At 43.1% G+C, this 21,944-nt stretch overlaps 1 protein-coding gene across 2 annotated transcripts in view; it reads left to right on the top strand.

Annotated features, from left to right (window-relative positions):
• Positions 1–21,944, top strand: part of RASA3 (RAS p21 protein activator 3) — a 212,352-nt gene that overhangs the window by 112,909 nt on the left and 77,499 nt on the right. The gene's annotated exons all lie outside the window — the stretch shown is intronic.

Below are 21,944 nucleotides of genomic sequence, written 5' to 3'. Positions count from 1 at the left end.
AACGTATGGAGAATGTTTTAAGCAATTTCAATATAACAGCTGTGGTGCATACACTGATCAAGTTCATTTTGTAAAGCTTAATTGTATTGCAAGTATTTTTTAATCCAATGCTGTACCTGCATAAACCACCCTATTTCCTTCCTGATGGAAAGAGGAAATGTTATAGTCTGATCCTTGCCTTTGTTAAATATTTGCGGTTGCAAGCAAAGAAGCATTAACAGTGAGGCAGAATAATTATGGTTTATGTGTAAATGTGGAATAGTGTGTCTACTTGTAAGGGCAATAAACAGTTGCATTCACATGTTTATGCAGTTTTATTTCTCCAAAATGTTGCTAAGAATAAGTTTTGGATCCTTGATAAAAGGCTTTTACTAGATCACAAAATCTGTTTTCTCTGGTAATGGACAGTTCTATAAGTAGTACAGCCTTTGGGACTTCCAGTTAGTTTGGAGGTCCTAGGGGGACCAGCTGATCCAGATTCTCTAGAGGACCTGTGGCATCAGCCAGCTGCTAAGAGTCTGTTTTGTACTGTCTAGTGAAGAAATGAGCATTCATCCGGGAAGTGGTGCTGCACATTTCATCTGTAGAACAATGTTCCAAAGGTTGGTAAAGTGGTACTTCTGACTGAATGACGGATTATTTTAGGCACTCCCTTGACATGTGATTGATAGGCCAGATTAATACAGCAACTCCACCTAGCAAGATGACCTTTGAGGCCTTGGAACTCCCACTGCAAGGATCCTGGTCTGTAGGAAACAGACTGTGCTATCCTAAGAGGAATTGCACCCATTTAAATCTATTGAAGTCAGTGGTCTGATGGTGTAACTCTTTTTAGGAGGATTTCTTTGGTTTTCTTGATGCATTGTCACGCATCAAGTTCTTTTCCCTTCCTTTAAAAAAAAGCTTAACAGATCTTTGAGTCATTTTGATAAAATGATTTTGTTTTTTATTATTGCATGAATATGTTTGGTAAGAATCCATGTGTCTTTACAGAACGTGGTGACATTAAGAGTATCACATTGATTTCTCATTTTGCTTGTAACATAGATAAATAAAATGCTCTATATAAATATCTCTCTGTCTCAAAGGCTTGGAGTTCAGTGTGTAATGATGTATAGTAAAAGCTTTATTATCTGGCATTTCATTATCTGGAACATTCTGTTAACCATCTTCGCCTAGAGGCCGAACTCTTCCCCACTCAGCCACTATACCCCTACTTCTTTGTTCACACATCCCACTTTCATTCCTCCAGCTGGCCAGCTTGGTGCCTCTAATTGTTACTGGCTGTTTGACAGTGGACAATGTCTTCTAATGTCATCTCTGAATATGATGGATGGGCAAAGATCCTTTCTCTATCAGGCACCAGTCTCCTTTACGCCTGTTTTGGTGTTTGTACAGATCAGCTAGCTGCTGATCTGGGCCCATGAAATGCTGGAAGAGCCAGGTGAGAAAGGGGCATGGAGAAGAAGCTCTCAGTTTTGAATCTGATAGGGCTTGTGCTTCCAAGGACTGAGACTGGAACAACTTCCCTGAGGAGACTTTGTGTGCCTCATAAACTGGCGTTTAGGCAAAGAAGGTTAATATATTGGATGTTTCAAGATTTTTATCCCCAGAGAGTGAGATTGGAAGGCTTCTGTCTCAGATTTCGTAGGTCTCAGAGCCTGGCTTTTGAAGAGAGCAGGCTAGCAGAGTAAAATGCTTTTGGGAGTTCTCAGAGCCTAATTTCTGGGGAAAGCTGGCTAAAGAACTGGAATTTCTAGGAGGAGCTCACATTTTCTCTGAGATTCATAAGACTGAGGGAAAGGCCAAAGATTCATTTCAAGAATGAAAGCTTGGTTTATGTGTTCATTGCACCCAGAAACTGACATGTGAAATATTATAACTGAATGAGCCTAGCAAATATGTATTATGCTTTTATATAGTTTCAGGCCTCTTTACTGGACAACCTTATTTGATCCATGGATTTTATTAACAGATCCAAGGAAGTAAGCTCATGCCTCATCTGAAATAGCTGCATTTAGAAGGCACAAGTTCAGTTAGAGGCTGGGGTAGAGACACCACTGGTCTGATTTTCCATCATTCTGCTTCTATTCAAACATCATTTAAAACCTAACCTTCCCATTGACTTCTCAAGCTGTGAGGAACTAGCTGTACTGGAGGTATCCTGGGCAACTGGCCTGCTTGTCTACCTACTGCTTAGAATGGTTCTGTAGCACAGCATAAGTTAAAGTGTCTCATCAGGCATCGGAGCATCACTGTTGACTGTGGAGAGGGGTTTGGTTGTAGTGGATTTCTCTGCATTGGGTGCAGGGCAGAGCAACAAGCTTGAGGAACCATCTTATTTGATTAACCAGCAATCCCCATTCCCTATAATTTCAAATAACCCAGTTTTTACTTAACTGCAACTTTTAAAATCTTATTTAGATTTTAGATCAGCTAAAAATCTAGAAACACTAAAACAATTAACCTCTACGTAACATTGCTGTCTTTCTACCCTGATCTCTTCTTTTCATTTCCCTTTCTCATGATCCCATTGTTGAAAACTCCTCGAGAGCTGCTGCTTATTTTGCCCAATAATGAGCCAGGTATATTTGATAACACTGTATGATGAGAAACCATGGATTAGCCATCCAGATTATTTGCTCTAGAAGCTGTTCAAGTGTTTTATGGGGTAATTAATGCTCATCAAGATACCAGGTATTGGCTTTTGATAACTTTAACAACAGCTGTTTAGGCAGTGTTAGGGTTTGCTTCCTGTGAGAAACGAAGATTTCCCTTTATTATGTGATGTGAGCCAATATTTATATGGCCCTAATGTATTGTTGATATTAGTTGTAACCTTAAGGCCCACTAAGACTATGGGAGCTGTTTGTCGACTTTCTAGGAAATTGCCAGTTATTTATATCTCAAGTGAATATATCTTGTAGCAAATGCTCGTGAAACATTCCAGTTAATTAGGACGTGAGAGCTAAATGTTAATTATAAATGCTGTGCTCTATTTGCAATGGTTACTGCAATTTATCATTTCCTCTCTTTTTGCTTTGTAAGGACCAGCATCTTAAAGCTGCATTTGGAGCTCTCTGATAAATGTTTTCTGAAAGGAGAAAACATATAACAGGGGGTACTGTGTTTATCTATTATATGTAAAGTTTGCTAAAATATTTCCTTAATATAACTGTGGCCTTCTTAATACCGACTAGGGGAGACTTACTGCCTGAAAGGAGGGCAGCCTGTGAGCACCAGGGGGGAGGGGGCAGTAGCACTGATCCCACCTTTCATCCACAGCAGAAGAGGTACACTGGTTGTGGGTACATGTTTTAGCCAATTTTATTACAGACTCATTTCTCCTTACCTACGTTCATGGTCTGGGCTTTTCTTCCAGCCTCCTATTACTCCTCTCCTCCAACTTCTCCTCTCCTCCAGCTTCCTCTTGCTACAAAAAAGCCCAGCATGAAATAATGGTGACATTAGGGGTGTGGCCTAACATGCAAATGGGTACCTGCTGGGCTTTTTCTATAAAAAAAAGCCGTGGACAATATGGCTATCAGCTTCTCTGAATTCCCATCATTAAAAAAGTAAGCCACAGTCCCTTTTGTTATGGAGATCTCTGCAGCAGAATGGCATAAAGACTTCTTTAGTGAAAGGAATTTAGAGAACCTGATAGACACATCATTATTATGATTGTCAATTGATGTTTCTTTTTAAAAACCTTCTGATGGGGAGGCCATCGTATGGGACTGAGGGCAGGAAAATGGCACAGATATGTGCAAAGCAGGAAGATCCAGACTTTCCCTTCCATCTGGGGGCCGCCCGAGCTTTGATCCCATCTTTCCCACTTTCTAATAGCAACCAAGCAGAAACCAGCAACCCATGTGTCAGTGACCTAAGAAGCAGTAAAATATATTTATGTAAGCAAATAAATGTATGAGTTTTTGTAAGATATATCTACTATCTTGGGCCTTTTCAAACTGTTGGTTTATCTAGGCCCGTACTGTCTCCTGTCAAGGGTCTTGGGCAGAGAAGGTCCTTCCATATCACCTGCTACCTGATTATACCTGCGTCTTCTGCATGTAAAGCACAAAAATCACGTTTACATTTGTAAGGACGTTTAGGATGTGTACCAAAGCACTCCACCTACTAGAAACAAAATTGGTTGTAAGTTTGGGTTCTCTTTTCACTCTTAGCTGTTGAAATATTAGCTTCTGAAGCAAATTTGAATTATCTGGATTGAAGATGGAAATGTCATTGACAGCAGATTCCATGAATCATTTGTAGCTGTTCAAAGCAGTACATAGTAAGGGCCAAACTGTGAAGTAGCTGATGGCTCATTCTCCATTGCATGAATTCTTCACAAAATGCACTGTGAAGATGCTCTGTACCTGAAATGCCCATCACTTTAAATTTCTTCATTCACAATAATTTTCCAGAGATGTTTGCAATGTAAAAAGACCAGATGAAGCCAGGCAAGCAGAATTTTAAAAGATCTACACCTGACTTGAAAGTATTTTAAGGACTGTGTTGGAGAGGACCCATGGGCTGCCTTAAGGCAGGGTTGTGCGTAAACCTATGGTAGAAAATATTACTGCTTTCCCTATAAATGCCATAAATGGATCACACCACCAGAGCCCCCTGAGCCCATGCCTTCTGATTCTTAGCTCTAGTAGATGGGTCTGAAGGTGATAAGAGGAATTGCATCTATATGCAACTAAAATGATTTCACTCTGGTACAAAATGCCCTTCTTTCGTAAGAAGAAATCTGATGATAACCTGAGTCAATTTGCAACCCAGATTAACAGCATGTTCATGATGGGCCTTCTTTGACCCTGTGGACTGAATCATGACCCCAGGGACTTTGAAGTTAACCAATTTTATCTTTTTTGTATATTTTAAAATTTTGCAAAGCTCCTTTTTCAAATATTTTTATGCTACTGTAACAACCATGCTAAATGTTTGAGTACTTTGTGCATCGGATTTGAATGGATTGGCTTCTTAAATTGTTTTATTGGTTATGTACCGTAATAATAAATAATCTGAATCTGGTTTCACTCCAGGCATAAGGATGGAAATAGATATGGACAATATAGACAGGAATTATTGTTACGGGACTATTTATCACTATAATTAAAAAGCACCCCAAAATTACTATATAAATAGAGATTCAGGTGGGGTAGCCATGTTGGTCTGTTGCAGCAGAACAAAATTTGAGACCAGTGGTACCTTTAAGACAGACAAAGTTTTATCTGTGGTATAACCTTTCATGTGCAAACACACTTCATCATATATGTTCAAACAGTTTCCTCAGGTCTTACATATGGGAGGTAGGGTAGAGAGTTGTAAGTATGGATAGATGAAGATAATGAAGTAATTATTTCCACAGGTGCAAGTTGGGCCTCTACCATGACTGGATTTAGATTTAGATACTATGGGGAAAATGCACCCAGGCTTTTTAGAGGTTTTATTTTTTCATTTCATTTGATTTGATTTATATCCCGCCCTACCCCACCAAAGCGGGCTCAGGGCGGCTCACAACATAAAAATTCTAACAATAAAATTCAAGAATTAAAATACAATAATAATTTACATAATTAAAACAATTAATATATCAATACATCAATCAGTCTCAGTGTGCTATCTTATAGTCTTCTGTCAGAATATTTCAGTATTTCAATGTTTCAATGCTGGTCAGTTATAAGCCAACCGGAAGAGGACTGTCTTACAGGCCCTGCGGAACTGTCCAGTATTTCTGATGATGCCTAGACTGAATTATTTACTTGCTGGTGCTCACAGTTTTGTTATTTTGAAGTTCTTTGTTTACTGTAAGTTACTGCTATCTCAGAAACATATAGCAGAGAATATGTGGGACAGAGTTAAATAAGTTATATGTAATCTCTGTATATGGCTAGACACAGTCTCATAGTATTAGATCTGTGATGAGCATAGAACTGTCTAGAAATCTATGGAGAGGGTGGAATCTCTCCAGTTAGTACAGAAACTGTATTAATCAGTTGAACAAAGCAGGAGTCAAGTTGCACCTTTAAGACCAATGAATTTTTATTTAGAACGTAAGCTTTCGTGTGCTCTTAAGCACATTTCAGCAGACGAGGAATCCAGCACAGTGAGCAAAGCTGTGCTGGATTCCTCGTCTGATGAAGTGTGCTTAAGAGCACACGAAAGCTTACGTTCTAAATAAAAATTTGTTGGTCTTAAAGGTGCAACTTGACTCCTGCTTTGTTCAGTGCTTCAGACCAACACGGCTGCTTGCTTGGATGTATTAATCAGGTTTTTAGAATCTAATAGTAAAATGTAAGGCCAAGGTTTGAACCAGGAAAGAACCAGAAACAGAATCACTGTGAGCTTTCCCCCACCCATTCTGTTCTGTTGTGGTTCTAATCCTTTTCAGTGGTCACCCATGCTGTTTTCTCTTTTTTCCGAAGATATTCCTGGCAAAAAGTTCAGATTCTTGAAGTCCCAAGACATTTGCAGAATTCAAGTGATGGTTATAAATAGAAGAGCAGTTGAATGCATGACATGGTGAAGTTTAGGCTGATTTACCAGTGATGAGAGATACAGATACTGAAAACCTTTCTGAATCCCACAATTTGTTTTCATTTCTTTACTTAGTGAGGGTTGGTGCCATTAATTTACCCTCCCTCATGGTGAAGTTTCTGTAGCTTCCTCCTCCCTGCTTACCTTATGTGAGAAATCTGTTGTGTTCGTATCAGTAATGTGCATGTAAGGGGGGAAATAGACTCTTTCCTGTTGAATGCAACAGGTACAGCAGAAATGCATTTTTATATAGTGTTTCAAATGCTGGATTTGTCAGTTTTTATACAGCAATACTGCATAGACCGCAGATGCCTTGCACAGCTGCCCCATGGAAAAAGGCACTCCCTTTTCTTGCTGAGCAGTCACATAACATCATGGTCATTCCAGAGCTGCCCATTCCAATAAGAAATGCTTCAGATTCTGTGTGGTATAGTGGTTAAGAAGTCGGTCTGGGGAAACCTAAGTTCAAATTCCAGCTCAGACATGAAATCTACTCACATTGGGCCACTGACTCTCAGCCTAACCTACCTCACACGGTTGCTATGAGATGGAGGAGGGGAGAACCATGTATGCCACTTTGCCCTTTTTGTAGGAAGAGTGGGACAAAAAGGTACTGGAGCTGCCAGTGGGTCTCTTTTGCTTTATTTTGTTGAGGTTAATTATTTGATTCTCCTGTAACGTCTTAGAAATTTGCCTGTATGCTCATTAAATTACTTGGGTTATGTTTTATATCTCTCTGTGCATGATGTATACTCTCATTTGTGTATTTTAGTGAGACTTTTCCAGATCCTTTTTAAAATGAGCTTTTTTGAGGGAGAGATGCTATTAATGTTTTTTAAAAATAGTGTGGCTATTGTCCAGCAGTTGCTTTAATGATGTTTGTTCAGCCTATTTGCATGTATTTAGCAGAGAGCTTATTTGAACCTAGTTAATCATTTGCAAGAGTGAGAAAGACTCAGTGCTGAATTGTTGTAACCACAGACCATGTGAAAGTGAAAAAAAGCTATTTCCAGTTTAGCTTTTGCTCCACCACCCAGGAAATAAAAGGGTGTGACCACTTTATCTAACAATGTTTTTCACGTCTCTTATTTTGTTGCCCATGAAGGGGGGGAAAGTACAGTCATCTCTAAGATGTATGCCTATTCAGCTATAAAAGATTTCACAAAAGTATGTTGTGGGGAGGAAACAGCTCAATAACAACCAGATACACCCTTCTAAGTCGGTTAAAGTCAGTTGGCTTAGAAGAGTATTACAAGAGTGTAACTTGGTTTTAGGATTGTACCGAAAGTCTGTCAGATACCGAAACCTAGAATTGAACCTCATTATAATACTCTTCTTAAAGATTGTCATTGGAGACTTATCATTGACTTGTTACATTCTACTTTGACCCTTCCCAGAGCAAAGTAAGAAAGTTTCATTCCACCCCCCCTTCCACCCACCCACCCCCCAAAATAGTAATGCCATTTTATGTATTTTGTGTATCTGGTTATGGGACTGAAATGGCCTTGGCTACACTGATGGATGGCATATGCTGGGAGATGGATGAGGGATTGTGGCCCTGTTAATTCTTCTGGATCTCTCAAGTGAAATCCTTTTAATTTTCCTGAACCTCTCAGACACTTGATACCACCAATCATTGTATCTTTCTGGACTGTCTTGAGACTGGGAGGCACTGTTCGGTGGTGGTTTTGGTCCTACTTCAGGGGTAGGTTTCAGTGTGGTGCTGAGGGACTGCAACCTAGCTCTTTGGCCTCTGTTCTGCAGCATTCCACAAAGTTCCATCTTATCCTCCATGCTTTTCAACATCTACATAAAGCTGCTGGGAGAGGTCATCCCGAGATTTGGTGGCTATGCTGCTACCAGTACTCCCTCTAAATTGTGGAGTCTTGTGAGTGAAAATTCTGCTTTGTGAGCTACTGGCATTAAAGCAGTGAGCTAGTGCATAAATCAGTTTGCTCTAGGGCCATTTTTCATGAGCTGAAACAAAAATGTGTGAGCCAGAGACTAAAAAATGGTGAGCTAGCTCACAGTAACTTAGCTTAGAGGGAACACTGGTTGCCACTAATATGCAGATGACAGCTCTGTCTTGTGCTTCTGATCCCAGGAAGGCTGTGGAAACTGCAGATAGTTGCCTGGATGCAGTTTTGGAATGGATGAGGGTGAACAAACTGAAACTTAATACTGACAAAACAGAGGTGCTGCTGGTGGATGAGAGATTTGACCTAGGATGTGGGATATCTCATGTTCTGGATGGGGTTGCCCTTCCACTAAAGGAGCAAGTTCATAGCTTGGGGATGCTTCTAAACCTGGGCTTCCTGGTGGAACAGCAATAGCCAAGGGTGTCTTTCATCATCTTTGACAGCTTATAAAGATAATGCTACCACATTTGCACACAACACAGTCCTCCTTGTAACATAAGTGACTGGGACCTGGGTGTGTGTGTGTCAATTTTGCAGACTCCCAAAGTAGATGCTCTTGGCACAGATGAACTATCTCCCTATAGATGCTTATTTTCTGCCCCTAACAATTTCTTCTTTACTGTAATCAGCTGATTACATTTGCATTATAACTTTGCATCCTGCCGCCCTTCTTTACAACATCCCTCCTACCTTCTGAGTGGGATATAAGGACACGGAGATCTTCATTCCTGCTTGTATCTGATGAAGGGAGCTTAGACACTCAAAAGTTGATACCCTGAAAGTCTTGTTGGCCTCTAAGGCGCTACTGGACTTGAATCTAACTCTTCTAAAAGTCAGAGGGAAAATTCTGTGCCAGAGCGAAGGTGCGACTGCACAAAGAATCTGGTGCGGTAGTATCCTGGCTTTGAAAAAAACCAGTATTCTTTGATCAGTGCTGGGGCATTCACACAACCCCCGTCCTGCTGCCGAGAGGGGCATAGGCTGCACACGTGCAGGAGGAGCATTTAGACTGCTCATGTGCATGTGGGGCACGTGCATGCCTTGTCCTAGCCATTCAAACAGCCAGGAAATGCACCCTGAGACAAGGCAAGGGTAGGCAGGACTCAGGAGGCAAATGGGTGCATGTGATCATGTACATTAAACCCAAATGGGAGGCATGGCTAGGTCAGGCCAAATCTTTCATGTGATTGCACCCACAGACAGATAATTTGTGCCATCCATCAAAAGAGCCCTCTCCCAGCAGATTTCAATAGCCAGGACAAAGTTATCTAGAGCACAGGCAATTGGCTTTTTATCTGCAAGTATATTCCACATTCTTGGTCTGGGCTAACTAAAAAGTATTTATTTGAATGTGTTAGGAACATGTAGTCTCTATAATTAATGAGGGACCCAACAGTGCAGTCATAAACATGGTTACATCCTTCTGAGACTCAACATCCCTTAGTAACTTGTCAAAAAGTGAGGTTGGCCATTTTGGGGGAGAGGGCACAACACAGACAAAGGGGCTATAACTCCAGCAGGAGCTCCATTCTACATTGCAAATTAGATTTGGAAGTTCCAACAATGAAATAATGATACACAACAACCCTGCAGTTGACAGGGGATTCTCCTCTTTACTGACTCTTGGGATTTCAAAAAGAATGGTGTTGCTGAAAATATAAAAAATAGCAGACTGGTTTGAGCTTGGTGGATTAAGACATATTAATCTTTGCTGGTTCCAAAGCCTTCCAGTGAGGTTGTGCAAGGTGAACTGGAAACTCTGCAAGTAAATTGGTATAATTGTGCAAGAGAAGAGCTTGGGACCAGGGCAGGGGATGTGAGGGACCAGGTACATATATACATTGGTTGATTTATGGCATACATAAACACACACACACACACACACACACACTTATATATACAAGTGTCTTTGTTGCAGGAAATGCCTGAAATTGTGATGTGCTAGGAAAGGGTTACCATGACTTATTTTATGTAAGGAAGTCATGCAGATTGGCACCACCCACCATTTTATTTCTATGCTTAAATTTTTAAAACTATTTTATGACATTTTAAGCTAAGCTAGATATTTCCTTATATAATCTATATCATGCCTTTCCACCCAGTTAGGGCTGTCAGCAATTAAAAACAAGTCACAAAGGAAATGCCAGATGAAACAGAAAAGTGTTCACCTGCTGGCAAAAGTCAGTGATCCCAGGGAATTGCTGAATCTTCCTGTAGAGGGAATTCCATAATTTTGATACCAGGGCTGAGAAGACTGTCTCTAGGTTTGCCACCTGTTTTACCTCAGATGATGGGTGGCAGCCTGAATCAGGGCCCCTGAAAATGACCATAATGGTTGAAAAAGGTTTGTGTAGGTCAGAGCAGGTGGTCCTTAAGGTACATGGGTTCCATGCCATTTAGGGGTTCAAAGGTTACTACTCGCCAGCTGTCATGTTTTACCATGTAAATACTGAGTGTGTGTTTTATTTCTGTGTTTTAATTAGGGTTGCCAGTCTCCAGGTGGGGTCTGGAGATCTCCTGATTTTACGTCTGATCTCCAGCTGGCAGCGATCAGCTCCCCTGCAGAAAATGGCTGCTTTGAAGGGTGGATTCTATGATGTTGTATCATGCTAAGGCCCCTCCCCTCCTCAAACCCAGCCCTCTCCCAGATCCACCCCCAAAGGTTGCAGGTATTTTCCAACACAGACCTGGCAACCCTAGTGTTGCTGTGGTTTAAAATGTAGACCTGTAAAGAAAGTGAGGGGCTGGATGGGTGAGTGAAGGGTGTTATGATTGGATAGTAGCTGTATCCTAGAGGCCAGAGTAGACTGGGTGGTTCAGAGAGAGGCTTTGTGGGTGAGAAAGAGAGTGCTGAGAAGTGTATGTGGAGGAAGGAGCTTAAGTGAGGTGCTGTAGTGCTCCGTGAGAGAAATTCGTGTTCTGTGTGAAAATTATTAGCCTGAGTGGCAAATTGGGAAGTTCAGATTTATGGAAGTTATTGGCCTAAGTGGCAAGTGAGAAAATAAGCCTGTGTGGTTAGGTCTATTTCACTATGCCTATGTACCTGTCTGAAACCATTAAGCTTATTAGCCCTGAAGAAGAAGTTATACTTAGGAAACACTATTCATTTTTAAAGAAAACTGTTTATTTTAGAGTAAAGAATACCCTTTTACCTCTTAGCCACCACCATGCACTAGCCAGTCTGTCATTCTATCATATACAACTAAGCCATCCTGTTCTTTGGGTCCAACTAAGAATTCTAAGGTGAGAGCCTTTGGTGGCAATGAAAATAAGGAAAGCAAGGAGGCGGCATAACACAAGTCACCTCAGAGCACTACAGAGAGATGCCTTGACAGGTTACACATAAAGGAGTCACACAGAAAAGAACAAAAACATTACATCAGCACTTTGAATTGGGCCTGGAAACCAGTGTAGCTGGAGCAAGACTAGGGTGATGTGGTCCATATGGCCCACTGGAGGCAGCATTCTTGTTGCAGCATTCTCTGCCAGTTGTGGTTTCTAGTACATGTTTTTATATGGCTACTAAAGTGGGCTTCTGATCTTGCCTGAGGACACAAATAACATTGGTTTCCAGTGTTTACAAATGTGAGCTGCCAGGCTGCATGGCACCTTCTTGTTTCTTCAATAATGCCCCCTTTTAATGGCAATTCCATTTTTTAAAAAATATATTTATATTTATTTGATTTCTGTCCTGCTCCATTCCCTGAATGGTATGAGAGTTACATATAGTGTTGGGGATGAATTTATTGATGTTACATTACAACACATTATTCAAACGTCTTGCTTAGTTTTCTGTCCAACCCAGCTCCAGTAATGTGGTTATAATCAAGCTTAATAATAATGTTAAATGGTGTAATTTCATTCTACAGTGCAGTAATTATTTTTGTTTTTTCACCAGTGGCTGTTCCTTTTCGCTTACTGTCTCACAGTATAGGTGTATACACTTGCACACACATACACATATAACCATTTATATAATTCTGGCTTAACTGTTGGTTGTTTTATTTAGCTCTGCATGTGCTAGAAATAGAGCCCACTTTTTCATATATAAAAGTAAACTTTTTTTTACAACCTAGTTATAGAATACATGCACAAAGCTACCTGCTTTTTCTCTCTGAGATGCTTTTAGAGAAGATTTCTTCAATAGTCTGCAGCAAGTTTAAATTGGAGCACTCATGAGCAAAGTTATTTAATGGGTCCTTTGAGGTTTCCCCAAGGGCATAATTGACATGGGCAGAAGCATGATGTTTATGAAACAGCAGCATTTAGTGCCTGATATATCAAAGCCTTTTACTGCGGCAAGTCTCCCACACCTGAGTTCTGCAACTGGAAATAACAAAGCATTTTGGGAATAATTACAGTTTCTTGTAATGCTGTGGACTTTTGATTCCCCCCCCCCCCTCCCCAGCATAGTCTTATTGCTTAGCTGCTTGATTCTGTTTTTAAAAGCATATGGAACTGGTAGAAATCTTTTTCCCCTGTAAAGGCATAGTGCTTAAAGGATGAGTTGTTTGACTTCCAGCAGTAGCTGTGAGATAGGAAGACAGTGGTTCAGATCTTATTTTTATTTATTTTATTTATTTATTTGGGATTTATATCCCGCCCTTCCCACGAATGGCTCAGGGCGGCTTCCAACAATTAATCAAACATAAAATTTAAACAATTTCAAGTATAAAACAGTTAAATATTTATAAAACAGTTAAATATATTTATCTCAGCCACATGCTCACTCAGTGAACTAAGACACGCCTCAGCCACAGTCTCTGCCCATATAATAGAAGGTAGTAATTTAGTCCATAGCCCTGTTAATCAGGCAGTGTTACTAAGACAGTGTATGTTATGCTTCATGAGGGGAGGGACGGTGGCTCAGTGGTAGAGCATCTGCTTGGGAAGCAGAAGGTCCCAGGTTCAATTCCTGGCATCTCCAAAAAAGGGTCCAGGCAAATAGGTGTGAAAAAACCTCAGCTTGAGACCCTGGAGAGCTGCTGCCAGTCTGAGAAGACAATACTGACTTTGATGGACCAAAGGTCTGATTCAGTATAAGGCAGCTTCATATGTTCATATGTTCACTGTATAAATGCTGAGATCTTTTAATTAAATGTAACAATTATTATTCCTGTGTGTAACTGTCCTCTTAACAATGACTTACCAGTGCAGAATGAAGCATTGAGGGTCTAACCAATATTATATTAACAATGACTTACATTATATTACTTTATATGACTTTTATATTACATTATATGACTTACATTATATTACTTTATATGACTTTTATATTACATTATATGACTTACATTATATTACATTATATTACTTATATTAACAATGACTTACCAGTGCAGAATGAAGCATTGAGGGTCTAACCAATATTATAACCAATAGAACCCAGTATCGTGTTCTATTATCCACCCAACCACCTACGAAAAACCTCCGACAGGCTGGCATTTGATACTGGTGAGGGGTGAGATATTAGAGACCGCAGAAAGCCGGAGGCTACTGGAGGCCGCCGACGCTCCCAGTAACAACAAACCGAGCGCGGACCGCGTGGCCTACCTGACCGCGAGCACAATCGAGGCAGCGGAGTAGATTGCAGCCGATCGCGCTGACGACGTGGACGCCCGGGCCAGGACTAAAATTGACATCGTGGCCCGGCGGCCTGGTGATCCGGCGGCCGAACGGCCGAGCGGGGACGAGTGCAGGGAGAGCGAGGCAGACGGAGTGGAGTAGAGAGCGGAGAACGGGGCGAGTACAACGAGAGACCCCCTATGCTTGCGAAGTGGGAGTGACAGAGGAGTAGCGGCGAGCCGGGAGTGCAGTGAGAGATTCCTGACGCTTACAGACCAGGAGCGATGGGAGGAGTGCCAGAGCGCCGAAGGGGCCGACGCCCAAGAAAGAGCCCTGATGCAGGTGACCCGGGTGCTTCTGCCTGAGATTAACAACCGGCAGTACAGGCATAATAGGGCTCCATATGAATTGGTTGTCCCTATAGGTATTATAGGAGGGGCTTTACGGCGCGGCGGGGAGTACGAGGGGGGTTTCTACCCACCACGGGCTCACCAGCCTGCGCGAGATACAACGAATAAGCCCCAACCACGAGATCTTTATTGCACCCGGAGCCTGCAATTTTTCAGAACTATCTGGCACATTTACATGACTGGGCAACCACTGACACTTAGTCCTGGACTCCGCACTGTGCACTTTGCTTTACTCTGTGCTGACTGGCTGACTGTTGACTGTAATCTGATTGGAAACACTCCATCATACCTCTCGGTGGCTGCTAACCCACAAGGAGCGTCCAAACTGCACTCACGTCGCACTTTAAGAACTGCCAACCCACTCCGGAATTTAGTAGTTAAAAATTAATTTATTACTAATTAACTCATTGATTGATTATTATATATTTGAATTGGATTATATAAATATTGTTAGCAAATTGATGGGAATCAGGGAGGGGTAAATTTATTGCTATTGAAATCAACTCATTATCAAATATATATAAGGAATTGGAGGGGGGTTTTTTGGGTTAATTGGAATTAGGGTTTAGTCAGACGGAGTGAGGAGGGTGCGTAATTAGATACCAGCCTGATAGTGGTTTCATTGCAGCTGCTGCCAGCGAGGAATGGCTGGCTCAGGGATTCCGGTGCTCCTGGGGAGGGGGAGGTATGGCGGTGGGAGCAGATATTACAAGGGAGGTGGATAGAGACAAGTCGGTGCTCGGCCCCCCTCCAGTCTGCGGCCCATCCCAAGGGTGACAGGTAGTAGGACCAGGAGTAACCCGCCTCCGTCATTGGTGTTATGCAACGCCAGGTCCATCAATAATAAGACCTCAATTCTCCGAGAGTTTATGCTCGAGCAGAATATGGACCTGGCTTGCATGACCGAGACCTGGATCCGGGAGGGTGATACAGTGGCCCTCTCGCAAACAGCTCCCCCAGGTTACTCGGTCTTCCACCAATCGCGGACTAGCGGGCGGGGGGGAGGAGTGGCACTATTTGCACGGGAGGCTTACTCCTTCAGGGCGCTCCCGGCCCCAAAGATTGAGGGCATTGAATGTGCCGGGCTGGCGTGGGGGGATGAAGAGGGGTTGGCGATTTGGCTGGTGTACCGTACGCCTAACGCACCGGCCAACGCCTTACCGTCCCTGCTCGAGGCGGCGACGGGCTGGGCGCTGGAGCACCCAAGGCTGAGACACTTCGGTGTGAAGGGCGGGGTATAAATTCCAATATAAATAAATAAATAAATAAATAATCCTGGGTGACTTCAACGTCCATGCTGATGACCCGTCCTCCAGCCAGGCGACGGACCTAGTGTCTTCCATGGCAACACTGGGACTCTCTCAATTTGTTGTAACCCCCACCCACCAGGCCGGACACATGTTAGACCTGATCTTCGCGGCCGGGATTGTAGTGAGCGATATAACCACAGAGGTAGTGCCATGGTCGGATCACTTCGCCCTCAAGGCCCGTGTAAATGTGCCCCCCCGAACCTGTTTAGGCGAGGAGCCGATTATGGCTCGCCCGCGGAGCCAAATGGACCCGGAACGGTTCCAGATGGCTCTGCGGGACTCCTGGCCCTCTGGCGATTCCCTTGATGACCTGATTGAGACCTGGAATAGCCGGCTCTCTAGGGCCATCGAGGAGATCGCACCTCGGCGCCCTCTTCGACCTCGGACTAAGCTGGCTCTGTGGTACACCCCGGAATTACGCCAGCTGAAACAAGGTCTTAGACGGCTAGAGAGGCAATGGCGACGCACTCGTGACGAGGCGACTAGAACATCTTATAGGAAGTTTATGAAGTCCTATGAGATGGCAATCAAGGCCGCAAAGAAAACATACTTTGCGGCTAGGATTGCATCTGCAAATTCGCGCCCAGCCCAATTATTTAGAATAATTCGGAATCTGACTACATTGCCTCAAGGCAATTCTAAAGCTAAGGAATTGGAAATTGGCTGCGAGGCTTTCGCGAAATTCTTTGCGGATAAGGTCCAATCGCTCCGCCAGGACTGCCCCGCCAATTTGGAGGCAGTAAGTGGACTCGAAGCCCAATGCGTGTCTTCTGATTCAACTCTGGATTGCTTCGACCCGCTCAGCTTGGAGGAAGTCGACAGAATTCTTGCCACTGCACGTTCCACGACTTGCGATCTGGACCCTTGCCCCTCCTGGCTAATCAAGGCCTGCCAGGAGGAACTAAAATATCCTATACGGGATATTATAAATCGATCCCTTTCAGAGGGTGTTTTTCCAACACCCCTGAAAGAGGCATTGGTCCGCCCTCTCCTGAAAAAACCGTCATCAGACCCGGCCGAATTGGCACACTACCGCCCGGTCTCAAACTTGCCCTTTTTAGGCAAAATTATCGAGAGGGCCGTGGCGGTGCAGTTACAGGAATTTCTGGAGGACGCTTCCGTCCTAGACCCATGCCAGTCCGGCTTCCGCCCGGGCCATGGGACAGAAACAGTCCTGGTCGCCCTCATGGATGACCTCCGACGACAACTGGATCGAGGCGGCTCGGCAGTATTGCTGTTGTTAGACCTATCGGCGGCGTTCGATATGGTCGACCACCGGCTGCTGACCCGCCGCCTCGCCGACGCAGGAATTCGGGGGCTAGCCTTACAATGGCTCTCCTCCTTTCTTGAGGGTCGGGGACAAAGGGTGGCAATTGGGGGGGAACTATCTCAGAGGTACCCACTTCATTGCGGAGTGCCTCAGGGAGCAGTCCTCTCCCCGATGCTGTTTAACATCTTTATGCACCCCCTTGCCCAGATTGCACGGAGGTATGGGCTGGGCTGCCATCAATATGCAGATGACACCCAGCTCTATCTATTGATGGGCGACCGGGCTGGTGATGTCCCAGCAAATTTGGACCGGGCATTACAAGCCGTGGCTGACTGGCTCAGGCTGAGCGGGCTGAAGTTGAATCCGGCGAAGACCGAGGTCCTTTGCGTGGGCCGCGGCGGACCGGGAGGGGAGACTACTTTACCGGCCTTTGACGGTGTGCCACTGGTACCGGTGCGCAAAGTCAAGAGCTTGGGAGTGCTACTGGAGTCCTCCCTATCAATGGAGGCCCAGGTAGCCGCCACTGCTAGATCCGCCTTCTTCCATCTTAAGAGGGCGAGGCAGTTGGCTCCCTTCCTGGAGCGCGTCGACCTAGCAACTGTGATCCACGCAACGGTCACTTCGAGGTTAGACTACTGCAATGCCCTCTACATGGGGCTGCCCTTGTACCGAACACGGAGACTCCAGGTAGTCCAGAACGCGGCGGCCAGGCTGTTGGAGGGACTACCACGGTGGGAGCCTGCACGGCCTGGGCTGCGCAATCTGCATTGGCTGCCGGTTGTCTACCGTGTTCGCTATAAGGTGCTGGTTATTACCTTTAAAGCCCTATATGGCCGAGGACCTGCCTACCTAAAGGACCGCCTCTCCCCATATGTACCCCGGAGAGCACTGAGGTCTGGTTCCCAGAATTTATTAACAATCCCTGGGCCAAGAGAAGTTAGGTTGAAGGCCACTAGGGAGCAGGCCTTCTCGGTGATAGCCCCTCGTTGGTGGAATGACCTTCCAGAGATGGTGCGAGCCCTGCGGGACCTGAACCAATTCCGCAGGGCTTGCAAAACATTTCTTTTTCAGTTGGCATTTGAGACAGAACCTGATTAACTAACGAACAGACGTTTAGCCATTTTATGTACACCAGGATTACATCATTTTAGCACCTATTTTTATATGTTTTATCTATTTTAATTAATTTATCTGTAATTGATATTTAAATTGTTATGTTTTATGTGAATCATGGGACTCCCATGTCTGTTATACTGTTTAATGTGAATCATGGGACTCCCATGTCTGTTAGCCGCCCTGAGCCCGCCTGGCGGGGAGGGCGGGATATAAAAATAAAATATTATTATTATTATTATTATTATTATTTGCTGCTAGGAGCGATGTATCATCAAGGGAGGCTGCCCCAATATGAATGTCATCTTAGTCATCTAAGTGAGACCAGCTGTTTGGCCATTCTCACCCACTGCATTCAAAGTGATGCAACTCATGTACTCAAGAGAGCATGGACATTCCAGAACCATCAGTGACACTGGCAATGGAGGGAGAGGACTCCCCATCTGCTTCCCTCATTCCATTCTAAGTTATGTGGGTGATGTAATTCCTATAGAAACCCCCTGCTTAAACTTTATGTTAGTCAATGCTAAGTTTCTTTGGAGAGGATAAAAAAAGGAGTTTATGATATTGTGGAGAATAATATCAACCTGACTGGACCTGTTCTCTCTTTTCTTGCTCATGCCAAATATTTGATGCTTCATCAGTGTTGAAACTGAGAAGGGGGGGAAGAAATATATGGTATTTTCTCCATTCACAGGTTCCTGTCAGAGACATATCCAATTTTGATGAGGTGTACTTTGTATTGGTTTCCTGGGATAGGCTGGCAATACTATTGGTTTACCATCCACCTGGCTTACTCTTAGGATTCCTCACTGAGCTGATGAAGGTGGTGGTGGAGCTGATCATGGAAATCTACAGTTTTATAATATTAGGCTTTTTGACATCTATGCAGAGGCTGCTTGTCTGGACATGCTCAGGAATTAATGGCTTGTTACAGGTTATATTCAGCCCCACATATGAAAAGCAAAAACATACAGGATTTACCTTTTTATACTGCAGAGGAAATTGGCAACCTGGTAGCAATGAATTAAGTGCTCTGTCACAGTCAGAGAACACTGCTCAAGACCCAGTTGGATCTTTTCTCCCATAAGGATGGTGGATTATTTAGGATGGTCTGCTCTCATAGACTTGTGAATCCAATGAATCATAGAGTTAGAAGGGACCTCTAGGTCATCTAGTCCAATCATCTGCACAATGCAGGAAACTCACAAAACTCACAAATGCCAGGAAACTCACAAAACTCACACTTCCCCCTAAATTCACAGGATCTTCATTGCTGTCTGATGGCCATCTAGCCTCTGTTTAAAAACCTCCAAGGAAGGAGAACCCACCACCTTCCAAGGAAGCCTGTTCCACTGAGGAATCGTTCAATGAGGTTCAGGAATGAAATTCTCTGGTGTGATTCTGGAATTCTCTTGATTATTTAACCAGTCACAGTAGCAACTGAAATAACAGATTAACATGGCTAGCCATATGGAATGTCCTTGTTTTTGTCTGGAATAACAAGATAGTAAGGCTCAGGGTTATTGACAGGATTGTTCCCTGACTCCTTCTCTACCTTTCTTGAAATTCTGTTGTGTACTGGAGAACCAATAGACAAGAAACCAGTCAAATCACATGCAATCTTTATTTCAACAGCAAGCAAGACAAAGTAACAAGGCACATCCATAAAAAAAACAGACATGAGCACGAACTGGAAAAGTTGGATTTGTAGTTCATGATGTGCCCAGTGCACAAACCAGGAACCATCACAAATGTTTAGGGGCCAAACCAATTCAGTTTGTGAGATTTGTGGCCCAGTAGAATGGCCCTCCTGGCATTCTAGAGACACCAAACTCACCACCAGGGTTCTCCAGTTGACTCTCCCCTACCTGCCTTCCAAGGTTGGTGAGGATTGAATTTGCAGGGTATGAGTTATGGCACCCCAAAAAAGGTGCCCCAGGAAAGTTTTTTTTGTGTGCAAATGGCAGCCTGTTATTTCCCCAGAAAGCTCTTTCCTGAAGGCACCTTCATTGGGTGGGGTGTAATCAAATCTCATAAATCCAATCCCCACCAAACTTGGAGGGCATGCAGAGGAGAGTCAGTTGGAGATCCCCCTTGAGTTTGGTGTCTCTAGCTTGCACAGGATCCATTCTATACATTCTTGAATCTGCACCTGTCAAAATGTGGTCATTTTGATAGGCGCAGGTTCAGGAGCGTATAGAATGGATCCAGTGCAAGCTAGAGATCAAAGTCACAGGAGACCTCCCCCAGATGCTCTACACTTCCTCCAAGTTCCACCCCCATTGTTTTGAAGTTGAGTGGAGACAGTATTTGGACATGTATCCATTAATGAACCAGCATGAACCTTCACAAATAGCTTGAAAGTTTGTGGAAAGCTTGTGCCAGTTGACCTGCCATGAACTTTACTTCACACCATGAATCAGCCAAAATTCATCACAAACTTTAGTTTATGAGCCAGTTTGTGTTCATCCCTAGTAAAAACATGCAGTTTCCACAGTTCATCACAGAAGAAATTAAAATACATAATAATGGCATCAACAAACCTTGCCATTCAGAAAGAAATTAATACTAGTTTATCCTGATCTGACATTCCTGGAAGATGAGAGATAATGGTTCTCGGAAATCTTTTGTGTTTAGCCTCAAATCTCAGGCACCAAAATCTGGGGCTAATCCACAATGGACCTGTGGTCACAAAAGCTAACTCTTTTACTATATGGAGTCCCATCAAAGTAGCCTTCTAAAACTGCAAGCCATAGAACTTCTAGTCATGTTTTATTGATAGCCTTTCTCTTTGTCATAATTCATTATATTGGTAAGGTACACTTGAAGTGTCAGGGGAAAAGAAGCAACTGCCTTTAAAGGAAGGTTGTTCTCACAAAACATAGTAATCTAACATCAGTTTGAACATTTTGGTATACCAGTCTTTGACTAACAATTTGGCTGCATGGAAGCCAAGGCTCCTCATGTATTCTGAGAATCCAAGGGTAGCCACTAATCTGAATACAAAACCACATCATAAGTTGAACTTCATATTTCCATGTGTCCAAGTTAGAAGACCTGAAGTTGTACAAAAGATAATTTTCAACCAATAGTTAATGGCTGCTTTTTAAACCAAGGCTGTTATTGAGGGTAGAGATAATTATATTCTAACCATAACTGAAGATGTGGAATGCAGAGGAGCCAACAGCAGGTGTGCAAATTTGTTTTGGACAAGTTCTAATGGCTGGAGATATACAGAGTCCCAAATTGCCGCTTCATGTAGAAGCTGTGGCAGTTATTTTATTTTTTAAAATTCCAAAATTGGAGAAAACAAGGCAACATTTTCTCTTCCTGTAAGAAGAAACCAATGAGACACAGCAGGAGCAATGCTAAAGGAAAACTCAGGCTGAGTCAGAATGAACAAGCTGTTGACCCTGTTTACAGGCCTGTGTTGTCACAGCCTTTTTCCTCTGCCACCATTAAATCTATTGTAACTTCTACCATGAACAAAATAACAAACAGGATTATTTCAACCCATATTCATCTCTGTCCATCTCTGCTTTGTTCTTGGCTTAGAAAAAACATGGATTGAATTTTTTAAAAAAAGTCTTATTTGGAAAATTAATTGTGTTTGGGGGTACATTTAAATCTCTTAAAGCAGGATTCTGAAATGCTTCTTCAGGTTTTCCTAATACCTTCACCTGCCACCACAGCAGTTGCCAGATACAGCCTTTTCTGTGGAGAGATCCTCCCATCCTCTATTTAGTTAGGTTATTTTATATAGAGAAAGCAATATGTTAAATAACTTCCTTTCTCTTTGCAATCTTTT

The sequence above is a fragment of the Heteronotia binoei genome, chromosome 3 (assembly GCF_032191835.1).
Source record: "Heteronotia binoei isolate CCM8104 ecotype False Entrance Well chromosome 3, APGP_CSIRO_Hbin_v1, whole genome shotgun sequence".
NCBI lineage: Eukaryota > Metazoa > Chordata > Lepidosauria > Squamata > Gekkonidae > Heteronotia > Heteronotia binoei.
Note: the sequence above shows the minus strand (reverse complement) of the source record. Positions and strands in the feature narration are given on the sequence as shown.